At 43.3% G+C, this 9,965-nt stretch overlaps 1 long non-coding RNA gene across 1 annotated transcript in view; it reads left to right on the plus strand.

Moving 5' to 3' along the window:
• Positions 1 to 8,384, plus strand: part of LOC109295708 — a 20,516-nt gene extending 12,132 nt beyond the window's left edge. Inside the window, exon 3 of the long non-coding RNA XR_002096817.1 lies at positions 7,462 to 8,384. This is a non-coding gene — a long non-coding RNA (uncharacterized LOC109295708). The remainder of the gene's footprint in view (positions 1 to 7,461) is intronic.
• The last annotated feature ends 1,581 nt before the right edge of the window (positions 8,385 to 9,965 follow it).

The following is a 9,965-nucleotide window of genomic DNA, read 5'->3' on the forward strand; positions in this document are numbered from 1 at the left end:
TGGGGGAGGGGACCATGGGGGGACTCCTGCCAGGCCCCATACCCTGCCTGATACCCCAGCCCCCCGAACACTCCCCCAGCCCCCACCCACTCCCATGTCTGTCCCGCCTACCCCAGCTCCTGGCACTTTAAATTTAAAAAAAAGCCCTCACTCAAGTGTTACAGCAGCCTCAGGGCTTTTGCAGGCTCATGGCAGAGCCCCCCATGCAGCAGGGGCAGCGTGGATCGTCCCCCTGCCTGGCAGTAGCCAGTGAGTGGGGGCTTTTTTTTTTTTTAAGAGCCAGGACCTGGGGCCTGGAGAGTGGGCAGGGGATGGGGGCTTGTGACTGAGTCCCCCACACAGCGTGGGCCAGTGAGGGGCAGTGGGGAAGCCTCCGCTCCCCCTCTGCCCCCGCCTGGCAGCAGCCAGTGAGTGTAGGCTTTTTTTTCAAAGAGCCAGGAGCTGGGGCCAGGAGGGGCAGCCATTGACAAGGCTAGGAGAGCAGGCGGAGGATGGGGCTGATTCAGAGATTCGACCAATTTGGTGGTGGCTGAATCTCCAAATCAAATTCAGCCAAATTGATTCGGGACAGAGATTCAAATCGCAGAATCGAATCATTGACCCCCAAATTGTCCGAATCTAAAACCAAAGTGAATGCTAACCACTTCGCACAGGCCTAGCATTTATGCCTTCCTCCGTAGCAGGGGGCATGACCTTCTTCCTGGGATATCTTGGGAATATAGTAACAACCTTTACAGCAGGAGAAGGTTGGCTGCTGTTGTCCCCCTGCTTTACCGGTGGTACATTAAGGTATTACATCGTGTTTTGTGTCAGGGTTGCCTGTAGTTTTGCTAAGAGGTAGATAATAGATTTATATATGGTGGTTTGAATAGGGATGATCCTGCATCAGGGAAGGGTGTTGAATTAAATGACCTCTAGAGGTCCCTTCCAGCCTGCCTTCTCTAAGATTCTCTATGATTCTGTATTAGATAGCAAAGCAGGGACTAGAAGGTATTGAGCTAACTTAACAGACACCCATCCCCAAATGAAGCAGGTCAGCGGTGCAGGGTTGTGTCCCTGCACAGCTGATCCACTAAATTGGGCAAAACAGGCATCACCCGTTGTCCCACAGGGTTAGGCCCCTGCCACTCCCAAGAGCAGCTTGTACCCAGTCCTGCAGGACAATAGTTGGATCTGCCTCTGCAAACAGGGAATCCCTGGGCGCACCTTTGCAATCAGCGAAACCTGAGGGCTTGTCTTTGCATATGGGGATACCCTGGCCTTCCCCATTTGCAGAGACATGCCCTAAGTTTGTGCACATTTCTACAAACAGGGAAACCTCCTACAAATGGGGGGGGAATTCCCAGAGTGTGCAGAATCGGGTCCAACAAGCCCTGGGAGCACCTACCTTCACTCCTCGCTTTAAAGCAAACACATCCACTGCAAAACAGTGACCCAAATTCATACCACCAATGTCACGGCCAGAAATGTTGGGCATTTGTGGTGTGACAAGGCACATGGACTTCTGTTTACTTGGCCTTTGTGCTCCCATAAAAATGTTTATGGGAGCACAAAGGCAATGTCTGTTTCCACCCCAGAGGAATACTTTTGGAGCCTGATGATTTTTTAACTACTCAGCCAGAAGGCAGAGTTACTCAGCACAAACAGCTGTTGAGAATAATGACCTCCTACACAGCCCTTCTGGGAGTTCTCCTGAAAAAACTAAGGAGTAAATAGCTCATATTTCTAATCTAAGAAAAACCAAGCAAAAACAGAAGTAGTCATTTCCTGAGCTAGCATAATGGAGGTGGCTCTGTTGAGGTGATCTGGAAATATTTCTGGCTGACTGTACAGCAGAAAGGGGCAAAAGCTTATATTACTTTGCAGATTGACTTGGACCTCTATCAGTCATCCTCAGAATGAAAATATGAGCAAAAACAACTGTGGATAATGCTATAACTTAAAGTATGTAACGTATATTTGAAGTTGAACATTTAGATTTAGGTCTTTTTTTGTTGCAAATTAGCCATGATACCCTATACTTTTAACAATAATACAATAATTCCCAAACATAGTACAACAAAAGAAAAAGAACTGAATTTATTTTTTAAATAACCGTTCTGTCCTATAAACTCTATTTTTTCTGAATAAAAAACAGGTGAGCTATCTGTCTGTTTTGGTTGAGTGGTCAAATATTCTGGGCTATGGTACAAGATCTGCTATTAAGACTAAAATTAAAATGCAACAATGGAAAATCATGCAAGGAATTTATTGCACAGTGAATGTACAGTAACATTTTACAACCTCTAACTGATTTAGAAGCATAAAAACCCTTTTAAAAGTGGTATAGGGTATGACTATACAACAGCAGAATAAATTAGCCTACACTGAGCTTTATTAGCCTACACAAGTAGACTGCTAGCTAATATAAGGCTCATTCATCTCCCTGCAGTCATTTCTGTAACATATGAAGCAGCGCTGGAGCTGTTGTCTTATTGGAAGCTAATGGAACTTCTGGTCCAAGGTGCCCAGGTCACTTGTAGAAGTGGTATTTAGGCTCCTCAGTCACTTAGGTCAGTGATTCTCAATGAAAGTACCACAGCCAGTGTCAAATTAATACATGGCAAACTCATGCCTAGGGCCCTGAGGTTCAAGGGGGGTAGTCCTTCCCTCCACAGCAGTCACATGAATGGCCCCATTCGCCTCCCTTCCCTTCCTTTTCCCTTGCCTCCACCAGCCTCATTGCTCCGAGCCCCACTCCCCATTGGTGGTAGCACCAGGGTATGGAGGGAGCATCTCAACCAGCCCAGGGCCCACAAGCTTCTTTGCCTAGGGCCCACTAAATGGTTAACCCAGCCCTGACCTGAGGAGTGCCTTAAAGTTAGTGAAGGACACCTTAACTCTAAAAATGTTGAGAACTGCTGACTTGGGTGCTTTTGAAAATGTTAGCTGTAGGCTACTGGACAAAAACATGCTGCTGGCATAAGAGTTGCAGTATGACAAAACTGATTTACCAACTGATTTTTAATCATATGTAATAATGTATTTTTATAAATAGAGAGGATTCATGTTGTACTGGCTGAGTCAGAACTGTAATAATGATATGGTTTTTCTGAACTACAGAAGACAATAAAGGGAGTTTTTTACTGTTGGCCTAGTTGTCCAACAAACTTGATGCTTGTAGTGATAACATCTTTGTGTGCATTATGTGCAGAGCCAAATTTCCTTTTCATGCACATCCTATTTTCAAGGTAAGTAACAAAAATAAGAGCTTATCAAGATGCAAAGAATATATTTTATCCAAAGCAAAAAACAGATGCACACTGGGGCTCAACTAATGAGTTTCATGCCCTGAGCTAAACTCCTCTGTGCTTTGGGTGTGGAGGGGAAGGGGGGAGAGGAGGGTGATATCACCTGCCCCAGGTGTCCCCACATCCAAGCTCCTATGATCACACCCATTCCGGTACCCCTTTAAGTTGGCACCCAGAGATGGTACCCCACTCACCTCCACCCTATTGTGTTATTGGATGCACATGTGAAAGGTTTGTGAGACTGCTAAATTTGGGGGAGGTGAGGTAAAGTGGTATAGAAATGTAGGACTATTGTTTATATAAAATACTGACTTTTTTTTTTTTGCCCTTTAGCTATAGTCTGTATTATCATTATGCATAGTTTTAAAATCTGTATAAATATATACTTTTAAAAAAATCAATAGAAGTCACCAAAACAAGAAATGTTGACCTAGAGTAAACCCTGAGTGCTAATTTAAATCTTCTTCTCAAACGCATGTTGGTTTTCAGTTACAAAAGGGAGGGGGACCTTTCCCTCCCCTAAATACCTTTCAGATACAGACATTTAAGCTCTAAAACATTTATATTTTTATCTAGTAAGCCCCAAAGCTGCAAAAAAAAACAAATAATCCTTTGAAAATCCAGTGCATTTTGTCTCCATAGTTATACAGCACAAGATTGAAGGTATTCATAACTTATAGTCATAAGCATTGATATTCAGTAGTAAATACTACTGAATATTCAGTAGTAACTGATGTTCACACTTCAGTCATGACTGGTACTTTAACTTCTGTGGCATATGTAGATGGCCGTAATGGCATAATTGCTTCTTAAAAGTAAATGTGACTTTGTCAAAGATCCATCAGATTAGGAAAAGCAGCATAATAAAGTGTGTGCATATATGTATTATAATATGTGTGTATATGTATTATAATTGCTATAATATACATATGCTTAGAAAACCCTTACCTATAGAGCTTGAGTATCTGGAGAGTTTTCCCTTTGATTTTTGTAATCAATTAAGTTGGTGCAAGCATTTAGAACAAGTTTTGGCTGAGCTGTAGAGCAGCAAGGAAGTCCTTGTCCCAAATTAGGTTATACTGCAAATGCCTGTAGGCATGTGGAGCTAATGCCCGCTTTTTATACATTTACTAAGAGATGATATTTGACAAGATTTTTGTTATGTAACACTTCCTTGATTTCTCCTCTCCCTCTTTCCCTCTCTCTCTCTTACTTTTCAGGTTAAAATATTATTAAGAAAACTGTGGGAAATTTCCCACTTTTAAATGAAAACCCTGTATTTGTAAGTGAATTTTTGTGAAGTTTATGGTTTTAAAGCACAAAAAAGCATCTGGGGTTTCAACTATGGTGGTAGTTTCCCATTCTGGTACATAGCATACCTTTGTCTGTACAGTTACATCTATACTAAAAGGTTTTTACTGGTAGAGTTGATTAATATTCCTATCCGAGTGAGTAGAGCACTCCTAGCTTAGACCTAACTAGCAAAGTGCTAAGCATTTCAAACTACATTAGGAATCTCCTCATTTTTGTCAGCAAGTATTTATTTCAGAATTAAAGTTTTTTTTGATCAACTAGGGGTGGAATGTAAGAAAGAACTACATGCTCCTGACTGGTACTTTGTTGAAGTCTGAACACATGTCAGATATTATTCTGTGTCAGTGGAATGAGGCACCTTGTCTCAGGGAAAGAAGAAGCCCTCAGTGTCTTCAGGCTTCCTTCACAGGGAGTGATTTAGATATGGGAACAGCACAATCTTCTGCATAGGACAGAATCCAACTCTACCCTATGTAGCTTTAGTGCTCATCAGCAGTAGAGGTACCACATCATTGGGAGCTACAGGTAAACAGTGGGTTATGTTTTATGGCTCTCCCGTTCCCACACGCCCAGCATAGCATAGCTGGCTGGACAAGTGTGGGAAATGTTATACCTTGAACTGGGTGAAGAAAAAAAATTCCCTTTGTTCAACTGGGAATAGCTAGGGAGGCTGAGTGTTCCTCAAGGTCCTTCTGTTACCCCCCAGGCTGCTAGGATCTGAATCATTCCTTACAAGCTGCATGCTGAAAGTATGTTTTAAAAACCTTTCCTAGCCCTCTGAATAGTCAGGGTCATTTAGTTTCTAAGCTTGTACTCACACAGTAGTTCAAGTTGTCTTGGAGGGTCTGAAGCAATGCAACGTACAGCTTGTCACTTCCAATACTGAGGCCTCCAAAAACATTTTGTATGTAAAATGAGAGAAGCTGGTTTCGAACACTGCAATTTTTCTGAAAAAAAAAATAGGCAATTCAGATCATGCAAAAGTGTTGAGTCAAATCTGGCCTCAAAAATTCACTTTTGGAAAAATTCAGCAACAGCAGTATTGCCAACTCTCATGATTTCTTGCGTTGTTCTTAAAGTCTACACTTCAGGAATGTGAAAAACTTAGCTCTTTTATATAAATGTGTGTGTGTGTAGTTCTTTTTATATATATATAAAGAACTACACTCACAGCTATATATATAGCTAAGTTTTTCACATTCCTGGAGCACAGACTTTAAGAACAATGCCAAAAATCATGAGAGTTGGCAATATTGCATCAGTAGCATAACAGTGGGTGGGCAAGTGGGGCACATATGGCATAAGGGGCCCAGAATAGAGCTAAGAGGGTGTCTCACCTTCCAGTGCCCCATCACCTCCTCTCCCCACCCTCCTTCCCCCCTGCACCTTTCCTGCAGCAGCTCAGTTCCAGGGAGGGCAGAGAAGGGGCCATAGCACATACCTGATGGTTTGCTGCTGCTACTAAAGACATCACCTACTTTTTTTGCTGATGAAAACCAGCATTTTGGGGGCAGTTCAGCATGCATGTCAACAGCAAAAAAGGAAGTGACATCTCCCTTGGCAGCAGCAAACATCCAGCTGCTGCAGTGGTACTGCCCAAGGCACAATACTGGCCAATTCCACCTCTGTTTGGAATTCATGAATTTTTTCATGGATTGTTTTAACATCCCAATGGACCACCTCTTGCCTTTATTTTTTTCCCCATCAGTAAATATTTCTCCAAGGTGGCTGTAAGCCAGGGAAGGCAACACTGTGCTGCCACAAAAATGAAATTCACCAGAGATTAATCATGAACAGAAGTGATAGCCACAAAGTCATTATTCTCTGACCCGAATGCAGAAAGTAAAAATGTGGCACAAGCCATTAAAAACAAATCAAATTATTTGGGCCAAATTATACTTGCCCTCATGTGGCTATGCTGGGGGGCAGAGAGCATGAGAGGTATAATTGCCCTTTTCCAGTGCACTCTCAGAGAGAGAGGTTCAGAGCAGCTGATTGGGTTTCCTGAGTGTTATTTTGGAGGTATTGGGTCTCCTCCACTACTCCACACCCCTAACAGAGCATATCTAAGAATATGACTATGGCCATGACCCTCAGATAAATTAGTAAATCCTTGGAAAGCATAATGGGGAGCACTGTCAGCATGTACCCCACAACACAACACCATGAGTCTTCCCAGTATTTCTCTTCTAAGCATGCCAACTGTTACTTTAAAATGCCTCCAACTGCTGTCACTTTGGCACTGTAACTACTTTGTCCTTCCCCTTTCCCCGCCCATCCCTACACTGTCAATGTTTAAGGTCTGTAAAAAACTTTCTTTCAAAGTTAATAATCTAATCATAGGTAAGAATTTTCTAAATACATGGGTTTCAGTTAAATTTGTCTCTCAGAGATAAACATAGCCAATTCAAAAGCCATTCTTTATGATCAACAATTCGCAGCTAATTTATAATAGCTTATATACAAAATAAAAAAATTGAAAAGCCAAGAATCTCTTACCATAAACATCTTTTTTGTTGTCTTTTTTAGCAATCTTCTGTTCTTGATTAAATCCTTCTATTAAAAATAATGAGAAAATATTAATTGAGGTTAATATGTATCTGGTTTCCAGATCAAAGGAAAGAAAGATGTGCTGGCTGTCTATTCTATGTGAGTACAGAGTTTAATACAAATAAACCACGGTCCTGATCTGTAACTGGGACGCCCAGCTAATACCACTGATAAATGATGACAATAACGATGGTTTCGTTCATGCAAAACAAGTCTGAATTCTTCTCCTGGTTCTCCCACAAACTTCCTTCATGATTTTGGTAAACTTACCAAACTTCTCGCTTTGCCTCCACGTTATACCCAACAGAATAATGATACTTCTCTACCTCGCTATGGTGATTCAACTAAGTCACCAGGAGCTCTGATACGATGAAGCCACAGAAACACCTATCCACAAGTGAAAATGAATAAATAATTTTACTAGCCGATCCATTCAACTTACTGGAACAGATGATTTTATACTAGTTGCTTCGATATACAAGTTCTCTGTCACTGCAGATAGCAGTCCTTTTCGACAGGTGTTCTTGCCGGAGAATGTCTTTTTGCCTTCCACCATGAAAAGGCACAGCAGAATCAAGAAACAACCAGACCTGAAAACAGCATATACTCTCATTCTCTCCCTCTGCCTTTCCTGCCTCCTTTACAGACACAGCAAGCGTAGTTAGATGACAAAGGTTAACCTAATTCGGTTAACCCTCAAAGCAACCTCCTATGCTGAGATGTTCATGAAGATAACTTATTGCTGATGTGCTGCTGGATCACTTCTGGTGCTGTGCTTTTTTATACACTTCTTGCTCCACTTTCAACAAATTTGACCACATCATCAGTGACGTTTTGTAAAAGATATCTCCATATTTACTGGCAATAGGATCTGGGTTTCCAAGAAAGAAGAGCCTCACTCTCACATTTGAAGGTTCCTTTTTTTCAACCAAAGGTCTGATAAAGACAATAAATGGTTAGACTGGTTAATTTGGTTTTGTGACAAAATATGCCTGCTGTATGAATATTTTTTTGAAATGCAAAGGATTTTTGCGAAGCCTTTTTTTTTTCCAGAATACGGGCTATAACCCACAGATAAAAACTTGTCTCAGTTAGCCTGAGAAGCATTTGAAAGCAATTTCACAAGGAAGTGGTCTTACCTGCCATTATGTCAATGAGGGAAATATTGTGCTAATCATCAGAGGTGGTTAGCAGCAAGCTTGGGCTCTCTGTACTCCAGCTGCAGTATGGGTACAGGCACAGGTGACTGGTAGAAGGGGCCCAGGGGGGCACATGCCTCCTCTGAGATTGGCCCCCAAGTCAGCACTGCTCAGGACAGGGCAGTTTTTTTGCCGCATGCACCAGCAGCATCTTGAGGGGGAGAGGGCACTAAGACATGCCACAGAAATATAGGACTGGATATGGAGGATTTGGCCTGTCCCCAGACCTGCCCCTGGGCCCACCCACAAATTGCGCCCCCCAGACTCAGGAGGCACCAGAAACCCCTGGGTATAGGGACAGGCTCCAGCTGCTGCAGCTAGGGATAGGCTCACCCTACGCTGGTTTCAGCTGCCCTTATGGCATGGACTCCCACGGGGCTGCCTGTCTGGTGCTCAGGGTTCATGCCCCACTCATCCTTCCAGATATGCTACTGTCCATCCCCAGCCACAGCACCCAGAGCATGCACCTGTACCACAGCACCAGCAGCTAGAATAGGAGAGCCCTGACTGTGGCAGATAACACTGCTACCCCACTGCCTCTCTCCAGTAGTCAGCGTAATATCGTCCCTACTCCATCCCGCTCTGTCCAGGGAGTGGGAGCCCACAAGATATCAGTGAGGGAGAAGGGGGCAGCACACACGTGTGGGCTTGGGATCACGTAGGGCTTTGGACAGATTAGACCTCCCCAGATTAGACCCTACGATAGGGTAGGGAAGGGGCAGCTCCAGCTTCCTCACCCAATGTCCGTGCTCCTATATACCACCTAGGGCAGCAAAGCCTGGGGCTCTGCCCAGCCAGGGGGAAGGAGTTTGGACCACACTTTGGCAAGCTGCTTCCCCTGTCAGCAAAGGGTATCACAGGGTCACACCTCCCTTTTTCAAAATCTTAGCTCCACCTATGTCTACATAGTGGTAGCAGTGCTAGAGCTGCCTATCTACACCTGCAAGTGCACTTCACACCCAGAAATAAATTCATGAAGACACTCTGAGGCATCCGTCTGCTGCTGCTGCTCTCAAGCATGCTGGAGACCAAGGCATGTATCTGGGTTTGGATTGTGCTTGCAGAAGCAGGTGGGCAGGGTATGCTGAGGTCAGTCCCAGCTTGGGCAGGCTGTCTCTGCTGCCCTCAAATAAACAAGGTGTGTTACAATATATCCAGACTTCACATTCCATAAGAAATATACCTGGCCCTGGATCTGCTCTCACTAAACAAAGAGGTGACAAAACTAATGGTGTTGAGGGAATCATAGTCACTTCTGCACAGAGAGGGTCAACTAGATCTCTGTCAGTTTAGACTGGCTTTGGGTCTAGCCCCAGAAAGTAAGGGCTTCATAATTGTGAGGGTTTGAGATAAGAAAGGGTTTTTTTTTAGTGATATCTCTTATTAGACCAAATGTATAGTTGGGAGAGTTGTTAGAGAAGCTTTTGGGCACAAAGTATCCTTCCTTAGGTGCTCTTGGAAATCTTGTCTTACATCACTCCCAACTATACCATTGATCCAATAAATATATTACCAAAAATCCTATCTTCACACGTATTTCCTGGGCCGTCATGGCTACAACAAAACTCCAACCCTGCTACTGGGTTCTGAGATTAAATTGGAACAAAATTTA

Source organism: Gavialis gangeticus, unplaced genomic scaffold (genome assembly GCF_001723915.1).
Source record: "Gavialis gangeticus isolate Ggan-Ray unplaced genomic scaffold, GavGan_comp1, whole genome shotgun sequence".
NCBI lineage: Eukaryota > Metazoa > Chordata > Crocodylia > Gavialidae > Gavialis > Gavialis gangeticus.